This window comes from Equus quagga, chromosome 3 (genome assembly GCF_021613505.1).
Source record: "Equus quagga isolate Etosha38 chromosome 3, UCLA_HA_Equagga_1.0, whole genome shotgun sequence".
Lineage (NCBI taxonomy): Eukaryota > Metazoa > Chordata > Mammalia > Perissodactyla > Equidae > Equus > Equus quagga.
In genome coordinates, this window is record NC_060269.1 from 68,524,782 (window position 1) to 68,547,187 (window position 22,406).

Below are 22,406 nucleotides of genomic sequence, written 5' to 3' on the forward strand. Positions count from 1 at the left end.
ACCTTTAGGTACTTGCTTTCTTTCTGTCTATGTGTTTTGCTCCTCAATTCCTCCATTACTGCCTTTTTTTCTGTTTAGTTAACTTTCTGCAATACCATTTGGATTCCTTTCTTCTTTCCTTTTCTGTGTATTTTTTACTTCGCTTAGTGGTTACTTTGGAGATTCCAGTTAGCATCTTAAGCTGATAGAAACCTAGTTTTTATAATCCTGACCTAATTTCAGTGGAATCCCAACACTGTTCCCCTATGCATCTCCATCTCTGCTACTCCGTATTGTTGTAGATCACAACTTTGTACATAGTGTGCCCATTAACATAGAACTTACGGCGATGTGTATGGGCGCCAAGCTGACAAGGCGTGGACTTGTGATGGTTGATTTCACCTGTCAGCTTGGTTAGGTCGTGGTACCCAGATAGTTGGTCAGTTTTCTGTATGTTTCTGTGAAAGTATTTTTTTTGGGTGAGATTAACATTTAAATCAGTAGACTTTGAGTGAAGCTTATTAGCCTCCTTAATGTGAATGGGCCCCATCTCATCATCTGAAGGTCTGCATAGAAAAAGACTGACTTCCCTGGAGGAAAAGGGAGTTCTGCCAGCTGACTGCCTTCAGACTCAGCCTGCAACTCTTCCCTCCTGGCTGACTCCACAGAGTTTGAATTTGCTCACCTCCACAATTGTGTGAACCAATTCGTTAAAATAAAAATCTCTTTCTATATACACTCTTTCTCTCTCTCTACTGGTTCTCTTTCTCAAGAACCCTGACAAGTACAGAATTTTAGATTTTCAAATCTTTTCGACCATACTTGATCTCCAAATAAAGACAGTAAGAAGCTCATCGTTCTGTCTAATGTGATAAACTGCTGCACACATCTGAGAACACACTAACCCTTTCCCCAGAAGAGGACCCAGTGTCCTTGGGTGATGTTTACTCTTGGCCTTGATGTCCGCTAACTTAAATACTGTGATGTAAGTTAACAATACTTAAATACTGTGATACAAAGTCAATACGTCTTGTGTTATATGATAATAGGATAAGAGAGGGAAGAAAACAAAGATATTTGCTTAACATGTAGGCATACAAAAAATATGCCAAACATAGTAAAGATGAAATGTTCATAACAGTCACAGTCCTTGTTTCTGTAACTGGCCACACAGTCATAGCTGGTATTTATAACTCCCTTCCTCCACTACCCATTCCATTTCCCCTGCCCTCAGCAAGCACCTCAGCTAATCATGACTCTATGTGTGATAGGGTGACCCAAACCTTCATTCTTGAAGGGTCTGAGTCATTAGGAGGCCTGCCTGAATTGAGTTGTTATCGATTTCCATTGACTTTAATCACAGGCACAGCAATACAAGAAACACCCTGAGGGATCTCCTGTATTCCAGACATGATCTTCCTTACCTCCACTGTGTAGTACTCCTCCAGCTTCTCCTTGGTAAGCAGGGTCACTCGCCCCAGTCAGCACAGTAACTTCTTCTTTGCTTGTTAACTCAGAGGCATGAGGAGCTCAAAGTGGCTGGGTGGCAGTCTTTTTTTTTTAATTTAATTTATTTTTAATTGTAGTAAAATTGGATTATAACATTATATAGCTTTCGGATGTACATCATAATATATTTCGAATTCTGTGTAGATTACATCATGTTCACCACCAAAAACTAATTATAGTCCATCCCCTCACATGTGAGCCTAATCACCCCTTTTGCCCTCCCCCCCCATCCCCCATGGTAACCACCAATCCATTCTGCGTTGCTATGTGTTTGTTTCTCATTGTTTTTATCTTCTACTTATGAGTGAGATCATATGGTATTTGACTTTCTCCCTCTGACTTATTTCACTCAGCATAATACCCTCAAGGTCCATCCATGGTGTTACAAATGCCCGGATTTCATCCTTTCTTATGGCTGAGTAGTATTCCATTGTGTATAAATACCACGTCTTCTTTATCCATTCGTCCTTTGATGGGCACCTAGGTTGCTTCCAAGTCTTGGCTATTGTGTATAATGCTGCAATGAACATAGGGGTGCAAGTATCTTTATGCCTTTGCATTTTCAAGTTCTTTGGATAAATACCCAGCAGTGGGATAGCTGGATCATATGGTAGATCTATTCTTAATTTTCTGAGGAATCTCCATACTGCTTTCCATAGTGGCTGCACGAGTTTGCACTCCCACCAGCAGTGTACAAGGGTTCCCATCTCTCCACATCCTCTCCAACATTCGTTGTTTCCTGTCTTGTTAATTATAGCTGTTCTGATCGGAGTGAGGTGATACCTCATTGTAGTTTTGATTTGCATTTCCCTGATAGCTAATGATGTTGAGCATCTTTTCATATGCCTGTTGGCCATGTGGATATCTTCTTTGGAGAAATCTCTGTTCAGATCTTTTGTCCATTTTTTAATTGGGTTGTTGGCTTTTTTGTTGTTGAGCTGTGTGAGTTCTTTGTATATTTTGGATATTAACCCCTTATCTGATATGTGGTTTGCAAATATCTTCTCCCAATTGTTAGGTTGTCTTTTCGTTTTGTTGATGGTTTCCTTTGCTGTGCAGAAGCTTTTTAGTTTGATGTAGTCTGATTTGTTCCTTTTTTTCTTTTGTTTCCCTTGCCTGGTCAGACATGGGACTTGAAAATATGCTGCTAAGACCAATGTCAAAGAGCATGCTGTCTATGTTTTCTTCTAGAAGTTTCATGGTTTTGGGTCTTACATTCAAGTCTTTAATCCATTTTGAGTTGGTTTTTGTGCATGGTATAAGGGAATGGTCTACTTTCATTCTTTTGCATGTGGCTGTCCAGTTTTCCCAACACCATTTATTGAAGAGACTCTCCTTTCTCCATGGTATGCTCTGCTCTTGGCTCCCTTGTCGAATATTAGCTGTCGATAAGTGTGTGGGTTTATTTCTGGGCTCTTAATTCTGTTCCATTGATCTGTGTGTCTGTTTTTGTGCCAGCACCGTGCTGTTTTGGTTACTATGGCTTTGTAGGACATTTTGAAGTCAGGGAGTGTGATACCTCCAGCTTTGATCTTTTTTCTCAGGAATCCTTTGGCTATTCGGGGTCTTTTGTTGTTCCATATAAATTTTAGGATTCGTTGCTGTCTTTCTGTGAAAAATGTGGTTGGAACTTTGATAGGGATTGCATGGAATCTATAGATTGCTTTAGGAAGTATGGACATTTTAACAATGTTAATTCTTCCAATCCAAGAGCACGGAATATCCTTCCATTTCTTTGTGTCTTCTTCGATTTCTTGCAACAACATTTTATAGTTTTTGGTGTACAGATCTTTCACCTCTTTGGTTAAATTTATTCCTAGATATTTTATTCTTTTTGTTGCAGTTGTAAATGGGATTGTATTCTTTGTTGTTGTTGTTGTTGTTGTTTTTTGTTTGTTTTGTTTTTGTTTTTTTTAAAAATTTTTTTTATTGAGTTATAGGTTACAATCTTGTGAAATTTCAATTGTACATTAATGTTTGTCAGTCATGTTGTAGGTGCACCACTTCACCCTTTGTGCCCACCCCCCACCCCACCTTTCCCCTGGTATCCACTAAACTGTTCTTGGTCCATAGTTTTAAATTCCTCATGTGAGTGGAGTCATACACAGATTATCTTTCTCTCGCTGGCTTATTTCACTTAACATAATTCTCTCAAGGTCCATCCATGTTATTGCAAATGGAATGATTTTGTTCTGTTTTGCAGCTGAGTAGTATTCCATTGTATATATGTACCACATCTTCTTTATCCATTCGTCTGTTGCTGGACACTTAGGTTGCTTCCACGTCTTGGCTATTGTAAACAGTGCTGCAATAAACATTGGGGTGCACAGGACTTTTGGGATTGCTGACTTCAGGCTCTTTGGATAAATACCCAGTAGTGGGATGACTGGATCGTATGGTAGTTCTATTTTTAGTTTTTTGAGGAATCTCCATACTGTTTTCCATAGTGGCTGCACCAGTTTGCATTCCCACCAGCAGTGTATGAGGGTTCCTTTTTCTCCGCAACCTCTCCAACATTTGTTGCTATTAGTTTTAGATATTTTTGTCATTCTAACGGGTGTAAGGTGATATCTTAGTGTAGTTTTGATTTGCATTTCCCTGATGATCAGCGATGATGAGCATCTTTTCATGTGCCTATTGGCCATCAGTATATCTTCTTTGGAGAAATGTCTGTTCATGTCTCCAGCCCATTTTTTGATTGGGTTGTTTGATGTTTTGTGGTTGAGTTGCGAGAGTTCTTTATATATTCAGGATATTAAGCCTTTGTCAGATATATGACTTGCAAATATTTTTTCCCAGTTAGTGGGTTGTTTTTTTGTTTCATTCCTGTTTTCATTTGCCTTGAAGAAGCTCTTTAATCTCTGATGAAGTCCCATTTGTTTATTCTTTCTATTGTTTCCCTTCTCTGAGAAGGCATGGTGTCTGAAAAGATCCTTTTAATACTGATGTCAAAGAGTGTACTGCCTACGTTTTCTTCCAGAAGCCTTATTGTTTCAGGTCTCACCTTTAGGTCTTTAATCCGTTTTGAGTTTATTTTGGTGAATGGTGAAAAAGAATGGTCAATTTTCATTCTTTTACATGTGGCTTTCCAGTTTTCCCAGCACCATTTGTTGAAAAGACTTTCTTTTCTCCATTGTATGCCCTCAGCTCCTTTGTCGAAGATAAGCTGTCCATATATGTGTGGTTTTATTTCTGGGCTTTCAATTCTGTTCCATTGATCTGTGCACCTGTTTTTGTACCAGTACCATGCTGTTTTGATTACTGTAGCTTTGTAGTATGTTTTGAAGTCAGGGATTGTGATGCCTCCCGTTTTGTTCTTTTTTCTCAGGATTGCTTTAGAAATTCGGGGTCCTTTGTTGCCCCATATGAATTTTAGGATTCTTTGTTCTAATTCTGTAAAGAATGTCATTGGGATTCTGATTGGGATGGCGTTGAATCTGTAGATTGCTTTAGGTAGAATAGACATTTTAACTATGTTTATTCTTCCAATCCGTGTACATGGAATGTCTTTCCATCTCCTTATGTCGTCATCCAATTCTCTCAGAAAGGCCTTGTAATTTTCATTATATAGGTCCTTCACTTCCTTAGTTAAATTTACCCCAAGGTATTTTATTCTTTTTGTTGCGATTGTGAATGGTATTGTATTCTTGAGTTCTTTTTCTGTTGGTTCATTACTGGAGTATAGAAATGCTACGGATTTATGCAAATTGATTTTATGCCCTGCAACTTTGCTGTAGTTGTTGATTACTTCTAACAGTTTTCCAATGGATTCTTTGGGGGTTTCTATATATAACATCATGTCATCTGCAAACAGTGAGAGTTTCACTTATTCCCTCCCTATTTGGATTCCTTTTATTCCTTTTTCTTGCCTGATTGCTCTGGCCAGGACCTCCAGTACTATGTTAAATAAGAGTGGTGATAGAGGGCATCCTTGTCTCGTTCCTGTTTTCAGGGGGATGGCGTGCAGTTTTTGCCCATTGAGTATGATGTTGGCTATGGGTTTGTCATATATGGCCTTTATTATGTTGAGGTAGTTTCCTTCTATGCCCATTTTGTTCAGAGTTTTTATCATAAATGGCTGTTGGATCTTGTCAAATGCCTTCTCTGCATCTAGTGAGATGATCATGTGGTTTTTATCCCTCAGTTTGTTGACGTGGTGTATCACGTTGATTGATTTGCGGATGTTGACCCATCCCTGTGTCCCTGGTATGAATCCCACCTGATCCTGATGTATGATTCTTTTGATGAATTGCTGAATTCTGGTTGCCAAAATTTTGTTTAGAATTTTTGCATCTATGTTCATCAGTGATATTGGCCTGTAGTTCTCTTTTTTCGTGGTGTCCTTGTCAGGCTTTGGTATCAGTGTGATGTTGGCCTCATAGAATGTGTTAGAAAGTGTTCCATCTTCCCTAATTTTTTGGAATAGCTTGAAAAGGATAGGTATTAAATCCTCTCTGAAAGTTTGGTAGAATTCCCCAGGAAAGCCATCTGGTCCTGGGGTTTTATTCTTTGGGATGTTTTTGATTGCTGTTTCAATCTCTTTCCTTGTGATTGGTCTGTTCAAATTGTCTGCCTCTTCTTGAGTGAGCTTTGGGAGATTGTAGGAGTCCAAGAATTTATCCATTTCCTCTAGGTTATCCATTCTGTTGGCATATAGTTTTTTGTAGCATTCTCTTATAATCTGTTGTATTTCTGCAGAGTCTGTTGTTATTTCTCCTCGCTCATTTCTGATTTTGTTTGTTTGAGCTTTCTCCCTTTTTTTCTTTGTAAGTCTGGCTAGTGGTTTGTCAATTTTATTTATCTTCTCAAAAAACCAGCTCTTTGTCTCATTGATCCTTTCTACTGCCTTTTTCATTTCAATAGTATTTATTTCTGCTCTGATTTTTATTATTTCTCTCCTTCTGCTGACTTTGGGCTTCATTTGTTCTTTTTTCTCTAGTTCAGTTAGGTGTGCTTTAAGGTTGCTTATTTGGGATTTTTCTTGTTTGTTAACATGTGCCTGTATTGCGATGAATTTTCCTCTTAATACAGCTTTTGCTGTATCCCATATGAGTTGGTATGGCATGCTATCATTTTCATTTGTTTCCAGGTATTTTTTTATTTCTTCTTTAATTTCTTCAATGATCCATTGCTTGTTCAGTAGTGTGTTGTTTAGTCTCCACATCTTTGTGCCTTTCTCAGCTTTTTTCTTGTAATTAATTTCTAGCCTTATAGCACTATGATCTGAGAAGATGCTTGTTATTATTCCAATTTTTTAAAATTTGTAGAGGCTTGCCTTGTTTCCCAACATATGGTCTATCCTAGAGAATGTTCCATGTGCACTTGAGAAGAATGTGTATTCAGCTCTTTCAGGGTGGAGTGATCTATATATGTCTATTAAGTCCAATTGTTTTAGTTTTTCATTCAGCTGCACTATTTCCTTGTTGATTTTCTGTCTGGATGATCTGTCCATTGATGTGAGTGGGGTGTTGAGGTCCCCTACTATTATTGTGTTGTTTTTAACATCTTCCTTTAGGTCTGTTAATAGTTGCTTTATGAATCTTGGTGCTCCTCTGTTGGGTGCATAGATATTTATAAGCGTTATTTCTTCTTGATGAAGTGTCCCTTTGATCATTATATATTGTCCCTCTGTGTCTCTCTTTACCTGTCTTATTTTGAAATCCACTTGGTCTGATATGAGAATTGCAACACCTGCCTTTTTTTCCTTGCTATTTGCTTGAAGTATTGTCCTCCACCCCTTCACTCTGAGTCTGTGTTTGTCCTTGGGGCTGAGGTGTGTTTCCCGGAGGCAACAAATTGTTGGATCGTGTTCTTTAATCCATTTTGCCACTCTGTGTCTTTTTATTGGAGAGTTCAATCCGTTCACATTGAGAGTGATTATTGATGCATGTGGACTTAATGCTGTCAATTTGTCGCTCATTATCTTGTTTTCCTGTGTTTCTTTTCCTGTGTGCTTTAGACTACCCATTTAATACTGCAATTTCTTATGCTGGGTTTCTTAGATTTTTCCTTATCTATGATTTGTGACTCTGTTCTGTACTTTGTTTTAGTGTCTACCTTGAAGTTTGTATTTAGAATCTCGTGTATAATATAGTCTATTCTCTGGTGGTTTCTTACCTACTTGACCAATACTGATTTAGACCCTTTGCTCTTCCCCTCCTAAATAATTATTTTCCTTTTTTATTCCAACTCGTCTTATTAATTTGTAGTTAGAGTGCTAAGATCATCCTTGTTTTGGTAGTTTCCTTACCTTTACCCTAATGCTATAGTTGAATATTTGCTATCCTGTTCTGGTTCTATCCATCGGTCTCCCTAGTCTGTGGATTGTGTCCCCTTTCTCCCTTTTTTCTTTTTTCAAGTATGAGAGCCTTCTTGAGGATTTCTTGTAATGGAGGGCTTTTAGTTACAAATTCCCTTAGCTTTTGTTTGTCTGGAAAAGATTTAATTTCTCCCTCATATCTGAAGGAAATTCTTGCTGGATAGAGTATTCTTGGCTGAAGGTTTTTATCCTTTAAAGCTTTGAATATATCACTCCATTCTCTCCTAGCTTGTAGGGTTTCTGTAGAGAAATCCGCTGACAGTCTGATAGGGGCTCCTTTATAGGTTATTCTCTTTTTTTTCCTTACTTCCCTGAGTATTCTCTCCTTATCATTCCTATTTGCCACCTTTACTATTATGTGCCGTGCGGTGGGTCTTTTTACATTGACAAATCTAGGAGATCTGAAACCCTCCTCTACACACATTTCTCCGTTGATCCCTAGATTTGGGAAGTTCTCTTCAATAATTTCGTTAAGCACACTTTCTGCTCCATTTTCCTTTTCCATATTCTTGGGAATTCCTATGATCCTTATGTTCTTACTCCTCATTGAATCCATTATCTCTCGGAGATTTTCCTCATTTTTTTTAATTCTTAGTTCTCTTTCTTCCTCTGTCTGGCGCCATTCAGCCTGTCTGTCCTCAATTATGCTAATTTTCTCCTCTATGTTGTCTACACGGGCATTCAGGGAATCCATATTCTGTTTTATCTGGTCCATTGTGTTTTTCATCTCAAGTAATTCTGTTTGATTCTTCTTTATGATTTCAATCTCTTTTGTGAAGTAACTCCAGAACTCGGCTTGTTTCTCTATCTTTCTCTCTACCTCATTGAGTTTTTTGATTATAGCTGCTCTGAATTCATTATCACTTAGTTTACCTAATTCCAAGTCCTCAGGACTTAATTCTATGTTTTTATTGTTTTCCTTCTGGCCTGGGGCTTTTATAAATAGCTGGATGTTAGAGGAGCAGTTTTTTCGCATGGTGGTAGAATTTGGTTGCAGTTACAGCCTGTCGCCACTAGATGGTGGTCAAGAGCCGCATGTTCTGAGCTCTCCGACTTCGGGCAAGATGGCGGCACCCAGTGCACTTTGCGGGGGCGGGGGGGAGAGGGGGCTGTTACTCACACGCACCGATCTGGATTCAGATCAGTTCTGTTCTCTGGTCTCCCAAGGCCCTTGATTTATAGGGTCCCCGCAGACGGAAGCTTTCCCCCGTCAGCGGGTCTCCACTGAATCAGCGGCAGGAGTCCTGGATGATCCCCGGTCGCGCGGCCCCTCCCCCGCTCCTTCCCGACCCGCGCCGCAGTGATCGCAGACTCTAGGGGAGGGAGCGATGTTCTCTCCTACCGTTCCGGCACCTCCGAAGGTGTAAGCAAGGTTATGATCTCCGCCTTCTTGGTATTGTAGGTCTCTAACGAGCTGGCATTATGTTTATTCTCTGAAATTCAGTTCTTCCAATCTTTTGTTGTATTTTGGAGGGGAGAGAATCCCGGGTCAGCTCACTCCGCCATTTTGCTCCACCCACCTGGGATTGTATTCTTAATTTCTCTTTCTGCTACTTCGTTGTTAGTGTATAGAAACGCAACCGATTTTTGTATGTTGATTTTGTATCCCGTGACTTGACTGTATTCTTTTATTGTTTCTAAAAGTTTTTTGGTGGATTCTTTAGGGTTTTCTACATATAAAATCATGTCGTCCGCAAAGAGTGGCAGTTTCACTTCTTTTCCAATATGGATCCCTTTTATTTCTTTTTCTTGCCTGATTGCTCTGGCTAGGACTTCCAATACTATGTTAAAAAAGAGTGGTGACAGTGGGCATCCTTGTTTGGTTCCTGTTCTTAAAGGGATGGCTTTCAGTTTTTCTCCATTGAGAATGATATTGGCTGTGGGTTTGTCATATACGGCCTTTATTATGTTGGAGTATTTTCCTTCTATTCCCATTTTATTTAGAGTTTTTATTATAAATGGATGCTGTATCTTGTCAAATGCTTTCCCTGCATCTATTGAGATGATCATGTGATTTTTATTCTTCATTTTGTAAATGTGGTGTATCATGTTGATAGATTTGTGGATGTTGACCCATCCCTACATCCCTGGAATGAAACCCACTTGATCATGATGTATGATCTTTTTAATATATTGTTATATTTGATTTGCTAGTATTTTGTTGAGGATTTTTGCATTGATGTTCATCAGTGATATTGGCCTGTAATTTTCTTTTGTTGTGTTGTCCTTGTCTGGTTTTGGTATCAGGATAATGTTGGCTTCGTAGAATGAGTTAGGAAGCTTCCCCTCCTCTTCAATTTTTTGGAAGAGTTTGGGAAGGCTAGGTATCAAGTCTTCTTTAAATGTTTGGTACAATTCACCAAGGAAGCCATCTGGTCCTGGATTTTATTTTTTGGGAGGTTTTTGATTGCTCTTTCAGTCTCCTTACTGGTGATTGGTCTATTCAAATTCTCTGCTTCTCCTTAGTCCAGTTTTGAAAGGTCGTATGTTTCTAAGGATTTATCCGTTTCTTCTAGATTACCCAATTTGTTGGTGTATAGCTTTTCATAGTATTCTCTTATTATCTTTTGTATTTCTGAGGTGTCCATTATAATCTCTCCTCTTTCATTTCTGATTTTATGTTTGAGGCTTCTCTCTTTTTTTCTCGGTGAGTCTAGCTAAGAGTTTGTCAATTTTGTTTATCTTTTCAAAGAATCAGCTCTTGGTTTCATTTACTTTTTCTATTGTTTTTTTAGTCTCTATTTCATTTATTTCTGCTCTGATTTTTATTATTTCCTTCCTTCTGCTGATTTTGGGCTTTGTTTGTTGTTCTTTTCCTAGTACCTTTAGATGCACTTTTAGATGGTCTATTTGGGATTTTTCTTCTTTGTTGAGGTAGGCCTGAATTGCTATAAACTTCCCTCTTAGAACCACTTTTGCTGTATCCCACAGATTTTGGCATGTTGTATTTTCATTTTCATTTGTCTCCAGGAATCTTTTGATTTCTCCTTTGATTTCTTTGTTGACCCAATCGTTCTTCAGTAGCATTTTGTTTAATCTCCACATTTTTGTGGCTTTTCTGGTTTTCTTCCTGTAGTTGATTTCTAGTTTCATACCTTTGTGATCAGAAAAGACGCATGGTATTATTTCATTCTTCTTAGATTTATTGAGACTTGTTTTGTGGCCTAATATGTGATCAGTCCTGGAGAATGTTCCATGTTCATTTGAAAAGAATGTGTATTCTGTGGTTGTTGGATGGAATGTTCTGTATATATCTACTAAGTGCATCTGGTCTAATGTGTCATTTAAGGCCAGTGTTTCCTTATTGATCTTCTGTTTGGTTGATCTATCCATTGGTGTAAGTGGAGTGTTAAAGTCCCCTATTATTATTGTGTTACTGTCTATTTCTCCTTTTATGTCTGTTAATAATTGCTTTATATATTTAGGTGCTCCTATGTTGGGCGCATAGACATTTACAAGTGTTATATCCTCTTGTTGGATTGTACCCTTTATCATTATGTAGTGCCCGTCTTTGTCTCCTTACAGTTTTTGTTTTAAAGTCTATTTTGTCTGATATAAGTATTGCTACCCTCACTTTCTTTTCTTTGCCATTTGCATGGATTATCTTTTTCCATCCTTTCACTTTCAGTTTGTGAGTGTCTTTAGGTCTGAAGTGTGTCTCTTGTATGCAGCATATACATGGGTCTTTTTTTTTTTATTCAGTTGGCCAGCCTGTGGCATTTGATTAGAGCATTTAGTCCATTGACATTTAGAGTAGCTATTGATAAATATGTATTTATTGCCATTTTGTTACTTTTTTTTCTGGGTATTTTAGTAGTTCTTCTCAGTTCCTTTCTTTTTCTCTTGCTCTCTTCCTTTGTGGTTTGATGGCTATCTTTAGTAATATGTTTGATTTTTTTTGTCTTACTTTTTTCTTGCTTGTTATAGGTTTCTGATTTGTGATTACCATGAGGATCTTATTTAATATTCCATGTATATAACAGTCTATATCGAGTTGATAGACTCTTTAGCTTGACCTCTTTCTAAAAGCTCTACTTTTTCACTCCCCTCCTCCCACATTTTATGTTTTTCAAATCATATATAGTCTCTTGTTTAGTGTGTGTCTATCCATTAACCTCTTATTGAAATAGGTGATTTTAGTACATTTGTCTTTTAACCTTCATATTATCTTCACAGGTAGTTAATCTGCTACCTTTACTATATTTTTACCTTACAAGTGATTTTATTGCCTGTTTTTTTTTGTTATTGTTGTTTTGTTTTTTTGATAGTAATTTTTTTTTATCTCTATTTGTGGCCATTGCATTCCCACTTAAATAAGTCCCTTCAGCATTTCTTGTAGAACTGGTTTCTTGGTGATACACTCCTTTAATTTTTGCTTGTCTGGGAAGCTCTTTATCTCTCCTTCCAATCTGAATGACAGCCTTGATGAATAGAGTATTCTTGGCTGTAGGTTTTTTCCTTTTAGCACTTTAAATACGTCATGCCATTCTCTTCTCACCTGTAGGGTCTCGGCTGAGAAGTCCGCTGATAGCCTGATGGACTTCCCTTTATATGTCACTTGTGGCCTTTCTCTTGCTGCTTTTAGGATTCTCTCTTTATCTTTAACTTTGGACATTTTAATTACGATATGTCTTGGTCTGGGCCTCTTTGGGCTTAATCTTGTTTGGAGCTCTCTGTGCTTCCTGAACTTGGATGTCTGTTTCCTTCTTCAGATTAGGAAAATTTTCTTTTATTTCTACAAATAAATTTTCTTCCCCTTTGTCTCTCTCCTCTCCTTCTGGGACACCTATAATCCGAATGTTAGCATGCTTGATATTGTCCCAGAGTTCCCTTAGACTGTTCTCATTCTGTCTAATTCTTTTTTCTTTTTTCTGTTCTCCTTGGGTGATTCCTCTAGTCTTTCATCTAGCTCGCTGATCCGTTCTTGTGCATCCTCTACTCTGCTATTGAGTCCCTCTAATGAATTTCTCATTTCCGGTATTGTATTGTTCATTTCTGATTGGTTTTTTTTTTATATCTTCCAGTTCTTTGCTGATGTGCCCACTGTGTTCATCCATTCTTCTCCCAATATCTGTGAGCATCTTCATGATATTTTGTTTGAGCTCTTTGTTGAGTAGGTCGCTTGTTTCTGTTTCATTTAGTCCTTTTTCTGGGGTTTTGTCCTGTTCCCTTGCTTGGAAAGTATTCCTTTGTTTCCTCATTATGGCTCTTTCTCTGTGCTTATTTCTGTGTATTAGTTGAGTCCGCTATGTCTCCTGATCTTGGAGAAGTGGCCTTATGTATGAGATGCCTTATGAGACCCAGCAATGTGCTTCCCTCTTGTCACCAGTCCAGAAGATCCAGGAGTGACCCCTTTGTGGGTTACTTGTGTCCTTTTGCTGTGGCAGGGTTGCTTGCACTGCAGGTACCCAGGGAGTCTAGTCTTTCCTTCCCTGGCCAGCTGTTTGTAAGTCCAGTTTGGGGAGTCTCAGCACTGGTGGCTACAAAGTCTATCAGCACACTCTTATTGCAGTTGTCCTCTTAATTGGGTTGGTACCCAGTGTAGCTGGTTTCTAGGCTCAGGGGCTTACGGTTGTGATAGGCCTCAGGCCTACAAGGCTGTTGTCAGTTTTCTTAGGAGTGGGGCTGGCCCTAGGCATGGGAGCACTCAATTGTTTCAGGCTTTGGAAGGTGGGGCTGATCCTTTTTATGGCTGTTTGTGAAGCACAGGTCTTCTGCAGCTGATAAGCCTCATCCCCCACAGGACCACACACACTATCAACACAGTCCTGGTCCGTGCACACTTCTCAACCCCCTGGAGTGCACCCTGCTGCTGCACTGCAGAGGCCCCCACCCCTTCACCGATGCCCCCCACAGTTCACCTGGTCCTCACACAGGCCCTGCCTCACAGAGGCAGACACCCTTGCCTGCCTGTAGAGGATCAAGGCAGCCAGTCAATGCAGCCTGAAAAGTAGCCTGAGGGCTTGCTTTAGGTGGGGCCAGTCCCTAGGGTGGGTTGCCTGCCCTGGCTGAACTGGATTAAATCTGTGCTCTAGTGGGCATGGCAGACCCCTGGGCTAACGGGCCCAGGGAGAAACCTCAATATTGCCCACCGGGGTCTGTGTCAGCACACCTGGACCAGGTCAGAACAATGGCCCCCACCAATGTCTCAGTCTCCGGAGCCGTCCCTCTTCTCACCAAGTTGCCTCCAGGGCCCACCAGGTGAGTCTCATTTCACCAAAGGACTGTCAGCCTTCTCTCTGGTGGTTTTAGGTTGCTGCAATGAGTGAGTTTGTGCATGGGCCCTTTAAGACCCAGGTCTTTTTGGCTTTCAGCCAATAGCTTGTCTGGGGTGTCCTCTCTGCAGTTAATAGCCAGCAAAGCCTGACAGTAAGACCCCCCCCCCGTCTCAGTTGGGCCGAGTCTGAAGGATGCTTCTAGCAGTATCGGCCCCTGCTCAGGACCTCAGTCCTCCAGGGAGGGCTGCATACCGTAGGGTGGCTCCTGCCTGGCCAGCTGAGAAGCTCCGCTGCTCCCAAAGGTGGCATTTTTCCTCTCCAGCAGTAATTACTGCCTCTTCTGCCTTTGTCAGGACTGTCCCTTGTTGTGGGGGTTCTTTTTATCCAGTTTTCAGTTTTCTCTCCAGGGTAATTCTTCCAAAAATTGTTGTAACCTGGTTGTGTTCGTGGGAGGAGATGAGTTCAGAGTCTGCTTATGCCGCCATCTTGACGAGAGATGGGCGGCAATCTTAACTTGCGGTTAAGTGGAATCATTGTTGTGTCTTCTGGTGGAGGTGTTCCTCCCTCTGGAACTAAGACCTCTAGGCCAGCAGAGCATAATGTTGTGGGACAAGAAGCAAAACTTTTACTAGCAGATAGTTAGGGGTAATAGTGAGTGGTGCCTCTCCCTCTCCTTTGGTTTCTGGACCCATCAATCCTGACTATTAATGAAACAATACCATATATTGGATGCTGATTCAGAGCATATATAGTCTCCTGGAGAACCTTGGCCCAGTCCTACAAGATGTTGCCACCTGGCTGGCATTGTAACTGAGTCTTCAGGAGGCCATTCCACCGTTCTGTCAAGCCAGCTGATTCAGGATGGTGGAGAACATGGTAGACCAGGGGATTTTTTGAGCATGGGCCCATTGCTGCACTTCATTTACTGCCAAGTGAGCTCCTTGATCAGAGCGACGGCGTGTGGCACACCACAGCAGTGGATAAGGCATTCTGGAAGCCATGCATGGTAGTTTTGGCAGAAGCATTGCATGCAGGGAGGGTAAATCCATATCCAGAGTGTCTATCGCAGTAAGAACAAAATGTTGCCCCTTCTGTGATGGAAGTGATCCAGTGTCATCAGCCTGCCACCAGGTGGCTGACATCACACTGGGGAATGATGCCATATCAGGGGCTCAGAGTTTGTCTCTGATGCTGGCAGACTGAGCACTCAGCAGTGGACATAGCCAGGTCAGCCTTTGCATGTGGAAGTGATGTTGCTCGGCCCATGCATAACTTCCATCCTTGCCACCTGTGCCACTTTGTTCATGAGCCTATTGGGCAATGACAGGGGTGGCTGGGGAAAGGGGCTGGCTGGTATCCACAGAACAGGTCATCCTCTCCTCTTGACTATTAAAATCCTCCTCACTGAGGTCACTCTTGGGTGAGCATTGACATGGGACACAAATGTCTTCACATTATTTGCCTGTTGCAGAGAGGTCTATCCACAGACCTCTTCCCCAGACTTTCTTGTCACCACTTTTCCAATCACCGTCCTTTCAAGTCCCTGACCCTTCAGCCAAACCATTGGCCACAGCCCTTGAGTCCGTATATAGTCACACGTCTGCCATTTCCTCTTCCAAGCAAAATGCATAACCAGAAGTTCTGTCCCTGGCAAGATTCCCCTTCACTGCTGTCCAACGATGTCCCAGAAAGGGGCTGTCACGCTGAAGCTCTCCACTTCTGGGTGGTGCCTTGTATCCTGCAGAATCACCTGTAATCCAGGCCCTGGTTTCCTCTTTCCCTGCCAACTGATTAGGGAAATACCCATGAGGCTGTAGGAACAAGCTGGAAGAGAGAAGGTAATGTACCAGGGGTGGGGACAATGGGCATTTGGGCCACTTCTTCATGTAACTTGTTTGTGCCTCCAGGGCCTGCTCCAGCCCAATCTCATATATACCATTTCCGTTTAATAATGGGGTGCTACTTTGCATGCCCAACTTTATGGCGTGGTGAGTCAGATAACACTCAGTATGTGATGCACAGCTGAGGTCACCTGGTAACTTGGTGGCGTGTGGGTAACCATTCAGTATCTACTCAGACCCAGTTGCAGGCCAAAAGCTGTTTCTCAAAAGGAGAGTAGTTAGCCACAGAGGACGGCAGAGTTTTGCTCCAAAATCCTGAGAACCTGCACTGAGCTTCACCTATAGGGGCCTGCCAATGGCTCCAAACAGCACCCCATCTGCCGCTGGCACTTCAGGCACCACTGGATCTGCCGGGTCACATGTCCCAAATGGCAGAGCAGCATGAACCCACTGCTTAGTCTTGTTCTAGGCATCACTCAAAACTAGCAGCTTTATGGATCATTCAGTAAATGGGCCAGAATAACACATCAAAATGGGGAATCTGTTGCCTCTAAGACCCAAAGAGGCACACTGGGCATTGCGGCTCTTCCATGGTTGTCGGAGGAGCCAGATGCAACAACTTATCCTTTATCTTAGAAAGGATATCTCAACATGCCCCACAAACACTGGGCCCCTAGACATGTCAGTGAGGTAGAAGTTCTCTGCATTTTTGTCAGATTTATTTCCCACCCTCTGACATGCAAATATCTCACGAATAAGTCTACAGTACTTACTATTTCTTGCTTGTTAGGTCCAATGAGCATAATGTCATCAATGTCATGAACCCGTGTGATACCTTGTAGAAGGGAAGGGCAATCAAGATCCCTGTGAACTAAATTATGACCTGGGGCTGGAGAGTTGACGTACCCCTGATGTAGGACAGTGAAGGTGTATGGCTGGCCTTGCCGGCTAGTGGCGTTTACCAACCGATGTGGAGCTTGATAGCTGCATGCCAGGTGCTAGAGGATGTGCTAATTTGCTCAAGCAATGAAACCACACTGCAGCTGCAATGGTTAAGCTTCTGATAATCCGCTGGCATTCTCCAAGATCCCGTCCGTCTCCTGCACAGGCCAGACAGGCGAGTTGAATGGGTATGTGGTGGGAATCCCACCCCTGCATCCTTCAAGTCCTTGATGGTGGCACTAATCTCTGCGCTCCCTCCAAGAAAGCAGTATTGCTTTTGCTTTACTGTTTTCCTAGGTAGAGGCAGTTCTAGTAGCTTCCACCTGGTCTTTCCCACCTAATAGCCCTCATTCTATATCTTAGAGAACTAATGTGGGGCAACTGCCAGTTGCTGAGTATGTGTCTTCCAATTATGCATTCAGGACCGGGGAAATCATGACATGATGTGTTTGGGGATCCCCTGGACCCCCATGAGATGGACCTGAGCTAAAACTGTGTCATTCATCTGACCTTCATAAGCCCCTGTTCTGACCCATCGATCACAGGGCTGCTTTGGATCTCCCGGAAGCAGTCAGTTCAGAGCCAGGGCCCAGCAGTGTCTGAAAGGTCTGACTGTTTCCTCTTCCTCAGTGTGCAGTCACTCTGGTAAAAGTCTGTTTGGGGAAGGCTGGGAGAATGATCACCAGTGTATGCTTTTGGCAGCGTCCTAGGGTTTTTCCTCAGAGAGTACTCAGATCGCCCTGCATTCAGGGGGTCTCGGTCTGTAAACTTGCTAAAGTTTAGGAATTGGTTGAGGGGCCATGACTCTGTTTTTATGATTCAAGTTGGACTTTTGTTCACTTGCCCTAGAACTTTTCTACTTGTGTGTATCGAGTACAAATGTGTAGACTTTCCATCTATTTCAGTTTCAGGAACACCAAGATCAGCTCACCAGTGCCCTAGGTCTCTGTGAATCAGACCATTCGGATTCCTGCTTTGAGTCTGCCGTCCCTTCAGTGACCATGCCCACCTTGCCTTTGTTGATTGAGTTCCGCCACTTGGTTCCTGCCACCTGGGACCTAATTACCCCCATCACATTTAGTTTTCCCAATTCAGTGGCAGCAGTTCCCATGGTGCTTTCTGGCCTGCCGAGACGAGTAATCACAGAGCTCTTCAAGGATTGTGGGGGTCCTTCATAAGTTTATTTCCCCACGCAAAGTTATTTCCCAGAATCACAGTGAAAGGTGCCGCCTCTGGGCCAGCCCAGAGTGGGTGAGCAGGTCTTAAATGTCAAACCTAGTCTGAAATTCCAGTCTCTCTCAGCCTTTGAATCCCTTCGTCCACAGTATCCCCAGGCAGGTCCAGCATTTCAGATTCATTTACTGTGAGCCTCCTTTTAGTTCATGTTTCAGCCAAGCAGCCAATCAATTAGAGCCCTTTATAACTCCCCAAACTCCAGCTTTAATGCAGAATCTCTGTATAGTGGACCCATGTCAATAAATTTGGCCTGATCCAACTTTATATTCCTTCTACCATTATTCCATAACCTTAGTAACCACTCCCACAAATATCCCCGGATTCTAAGTTGAAAAAGTCAAGCAGCTCTTCTGGAGTACGGTGCACAGTTGGCATTGTGGGTCAGCCGCTGGGTGCTGGGTTGATTTCCAGCGACCTCAGCTCTGCAGCGCAGGAAAGGAGTCTCTTTTGGGGCGCACACAGAAGCTTTCGGGCCATTGATGCGGTGCTTGAGCTGGGAATTCAGATCTCTGAGCTCATTGTTTCCTGTCCCCATTCTGTCCAGCAAAATTAGGAGCAGGCAGCCAGTCTCACTTTGTTCATTAGTTTTACAGAAAAGTTCAAAGGTAGTAGGAAACAAAAGCAAAAACAGACAAATGGTAAACTCTAAAAGTGAGCATCAAAGGAAACAATCAACAGAGTGAAAATGCAACCTACTGAATGAGGGAAAATATTTGTAAGTTATATATCTGATAAGGGGTTAATATCCAGAGAATATAAGGAAGTGCTACAGCTCAACAACAACAACAAAGATAACCTGATTAAAAGTGGGCAAAGGACTTGAATAGACAGTTCTCCACAGAAGGTATACAAATGGCCGACAAACGTAAGAAAACATATTCAACATCACTAATCATAAGAGAAACACAAATCAAAACCACAATGAGATATCAACGCACACTCATTAGGATGGCCACTACCAAAAGAACAGGAAATAGCAAGTGTTGGTGAGGATGCAGAAAGATTGGAACCCTCGAGCACTGTTGGTCGGAATGTAGAATGATGCAGCCATTGTGGAAAGCAGTATGGAGGTTACTCAAAAAAATTAAAACAGAATTACTATACGATCCAGCAATTCCACCTCTGGGTGTATATCCCACAGAATTGAAAGCAGGGTCTCGAACAGGTATTTGTTCACTCCTGTTCACAGCGGCTTTATCCACAATAGCAAGAGGTGGGAGCAGCTCAGCTGTCCATCAACAGATGAATGGATAAAGCGAATGTGTTATATAGATACAGTGGAATATTATGAAGCCTTGAAAAAGAAGGAAATCTTGTCACATGCTATGACATAGTTGAACCTCAAAGGCATTATGCTAAGCAAAATAAGCCAGTCATGAAAGGATGTATACTGTGTGATCCCACTCATATAAATATTTAAAGTACTGAAAATCATAGAAACAGAAGATAGGAAGATGATTGCCAAGGGCTGGGAGGGGGAATTAGTCTTAATGAAAATAGAGTTTCAGTTTTGTAAGGTGGAAAGTTCTAGAGATCTGTTGTACACAATATGAATACACTTAACATTATTGAAATATACACTTAAAAATGAAGATAGCAAATTGAAAGTCATATATTTTTTGCCACAATTTAAAAATAAATTCAAAGGTATCATATAAATGGTTGACCGGAACCTTGTCCCTTATACGTATTGGATTAGGAGTATACAGTGGTGAGTATTTTGCATATCTCTATTGCCACATCAAGCCGTGGACCGTCAGTGCACTCTTTACTACAGGAAATGAGTCATCAGTGCCTTTAAGCCTAATTAGATCAAAGAACCAATCCCAGAAACCCCAGAAAACCCATCCTTAACTTTCTGTTTCTCTAGAATCACTCTCAGTACCAAAATCTGTTTTAGTCAGTATTCTCCAGAGAAACAGAACCAATAGAGAGATGGAGATTTGTTTTCAAGAATTCCTCCTGTGGTTGTAGAAGCTGGCAAGTCCAAAACCCAGGCTGGAGACTCAGGGGAAAATTGACGTTGCGGTTTGCGTCCAAAGGCAGGCTACTGGCAGAATTCCCTCTTCTTCCAGGAAACTCAGTCCTTTTTGTTAAGACCTTCAACTGATTGGATAAGGCCCACCCACTCGATTTGGTATAAACTGATTTACTCAAATTAGACTCAAAGTCTACTAATTTAAATGTTAATTACATCTAAGAAAATATCTTCACAGCAACATCCAGCCATGTTGGACCAAATATCTGGGTACCATGGCCTAGCCAAGTTGATACATAAAATTATACATCACAGTTACCTTGGACATTATGAATACCATCTTAAACTTGAGCAACCTAGTTTGAATGAATAATACCAACATAATTTTAATGGTATCCAAACACTGTCCTCCTTTACCTCCATCTCTCTCCCTTTATATTGTTGCTGTCATAGGTCACATATTTGTACATTGTGTGATCATTGAGACAGATCTATTACTATTGTTTTATGCCTTTGCCCATTAAATAATATCTGAAAAAAAAGAGGAATGACAAAGCAAAAGTACTATAAAACTGTGCCATGGTCTGAATTATGTTCCCCCAAAATTCATCTGTTGAAGCCCTAATCCCCAGTGTATGGTATTTGGAGATGGGCCTTTGGGAGATGGTTAGGGTTAGATGATGTCATGAAAGCAGGGCATTCATGATGGGGTTGGTGCCCTGATAAGAACGGCTTGCTTGTTTTCTCTCTCTCTCTGTCTGTCTCCATGCACTGAATAGACTAAGACATACTGGCATTTATATTTATCTGTGTAGTTACCTTTTGCAGTATTTTATTTCTGTATCCAGTGTCTGTGTTGTCATGTGACTTTGAGCTACTATCTGTCATTTCATTTCAAACTGAAGGACCCTGTTTACTTTTTTATAGGGCATGTCTACTAGTAACCAACTCTGTTAGCTTTTATTTATCTGGGAATGTCTTAATTTCTTCTTCATCCTTGAAGATAGTTTTGCTGGATATAGAGCTTCTTGGTTGACAGATAATGTTCTTTCGGTGCTGTAAATGTGTCATCCGCTGCCTCCTACCTCTGTGGTTTCTAATGAGAAATTGGCTGATAGCCTCACTGAGATCCTCTGCAGGTGATGAGTCGTATGTCACCTGCTGCTCCCAAGCTTCTCTGTCTGTGTGTGGCTTTTTGTCCATTTGACTGTGTGTCTGGGTGGATCTCTTTACATTTATCCTCCTTGGAGTTCATTGAGCTTTTTGGATACACGGGCAAATCTGTTATCAAATTTAGAAAACTTGTTTGTTTCTGCCCCTCAGATTGGGTGATTCCATAGACTTATCTACGTGTTCACTGATTTTGTTTATTCTGCATGCACAAATTTACCATTTAACCCCTCTAGTGACACAAAGTCACAAAGAGGTTGAAAGTAAAAGGATGGAAAAAGATATTGTATGCAAGTAGTAACCAAAAAAGATCCGAGGTGGCTACATTATGAACAAACCAAATGGATTTTAAATCACAATAGTTTTAAAAGAGACACAAGAACATTATTCTGATAAAAGTTTTGAACCATCTAGATGATATAGTAATTACAAGCATATTAACAACAGAGCCCCCAAAATATGAAGCAAAAATGGACAGAATTGAAGAGAGAAATAGTTCAATAATAGTAGTTGGAGACTACAATACCCCTTTTCAGAAATGCCTAGAACATCCAGAGAGAAGATCAAAAGGAATTAGAGGGCTTGAGCAACGCTCAAAAAAAATCCATTAGATTTAAAAGACACATACAGAATGTTCCACCCAACAACATCAGAGAATACATGCTTTTCCCAGGTGGACGTGGAACATTCTCCAGGATAGACCATATATTAGGCCACAAAACAAACCTCAGTAACTTTTCAAAGACTGAAATCATACAGAGTTTCTTCATTGACCAAAATGGAATGTAGTTTGAAATCAATGACAGAAAGAACACTGGAAAACTCACAGTGTGTGGAAATGAAGCAACACTCTTAAACAACCAGTAGGTCCAGGAGAAATCACAGGGAAATTAGAAAATAGCTTCCGACAAATGAAAACAAGAACACAACTCCATATGGGATGCAGTGAAAGCAGTACTCAGGGAAATTTATAACTGCAAAGGCCTCCATTAAAACAAGAGAAAAGACCTCAAATAAATAATGTAACAAAACAGTTTGAGGAAATAGAAAAAGAAGAACAAACCAGAACAAAGTCAACTGAAGCATGAAAAAAATAAAGATTAGAGCAGACATAAATGAAATGGTGAATAGAAAAATAGAGAAAAATCCACAAAACCAAAAGAAGATTCTTTGAAAAGATCAACAACATTGACAAACTTTAGCTGTATTGACTA

At 41.0% G+C, this 22,406-nt stretch overlaps 1 protein-coding gene across 2 annotated transcripts in view; it reads left to right on the plus strand.

Moving 5' to 3' along the window:
• Positions 1–22,406, plus strand: part of LOC124237505 (tumor necrosis factor receptor superfamily member 10A-like) — a 50,273-nt gene that overhangs the window by 13,488 nt on the left and 14,379 nt on the right. The window lies entirely within an intron of this gene.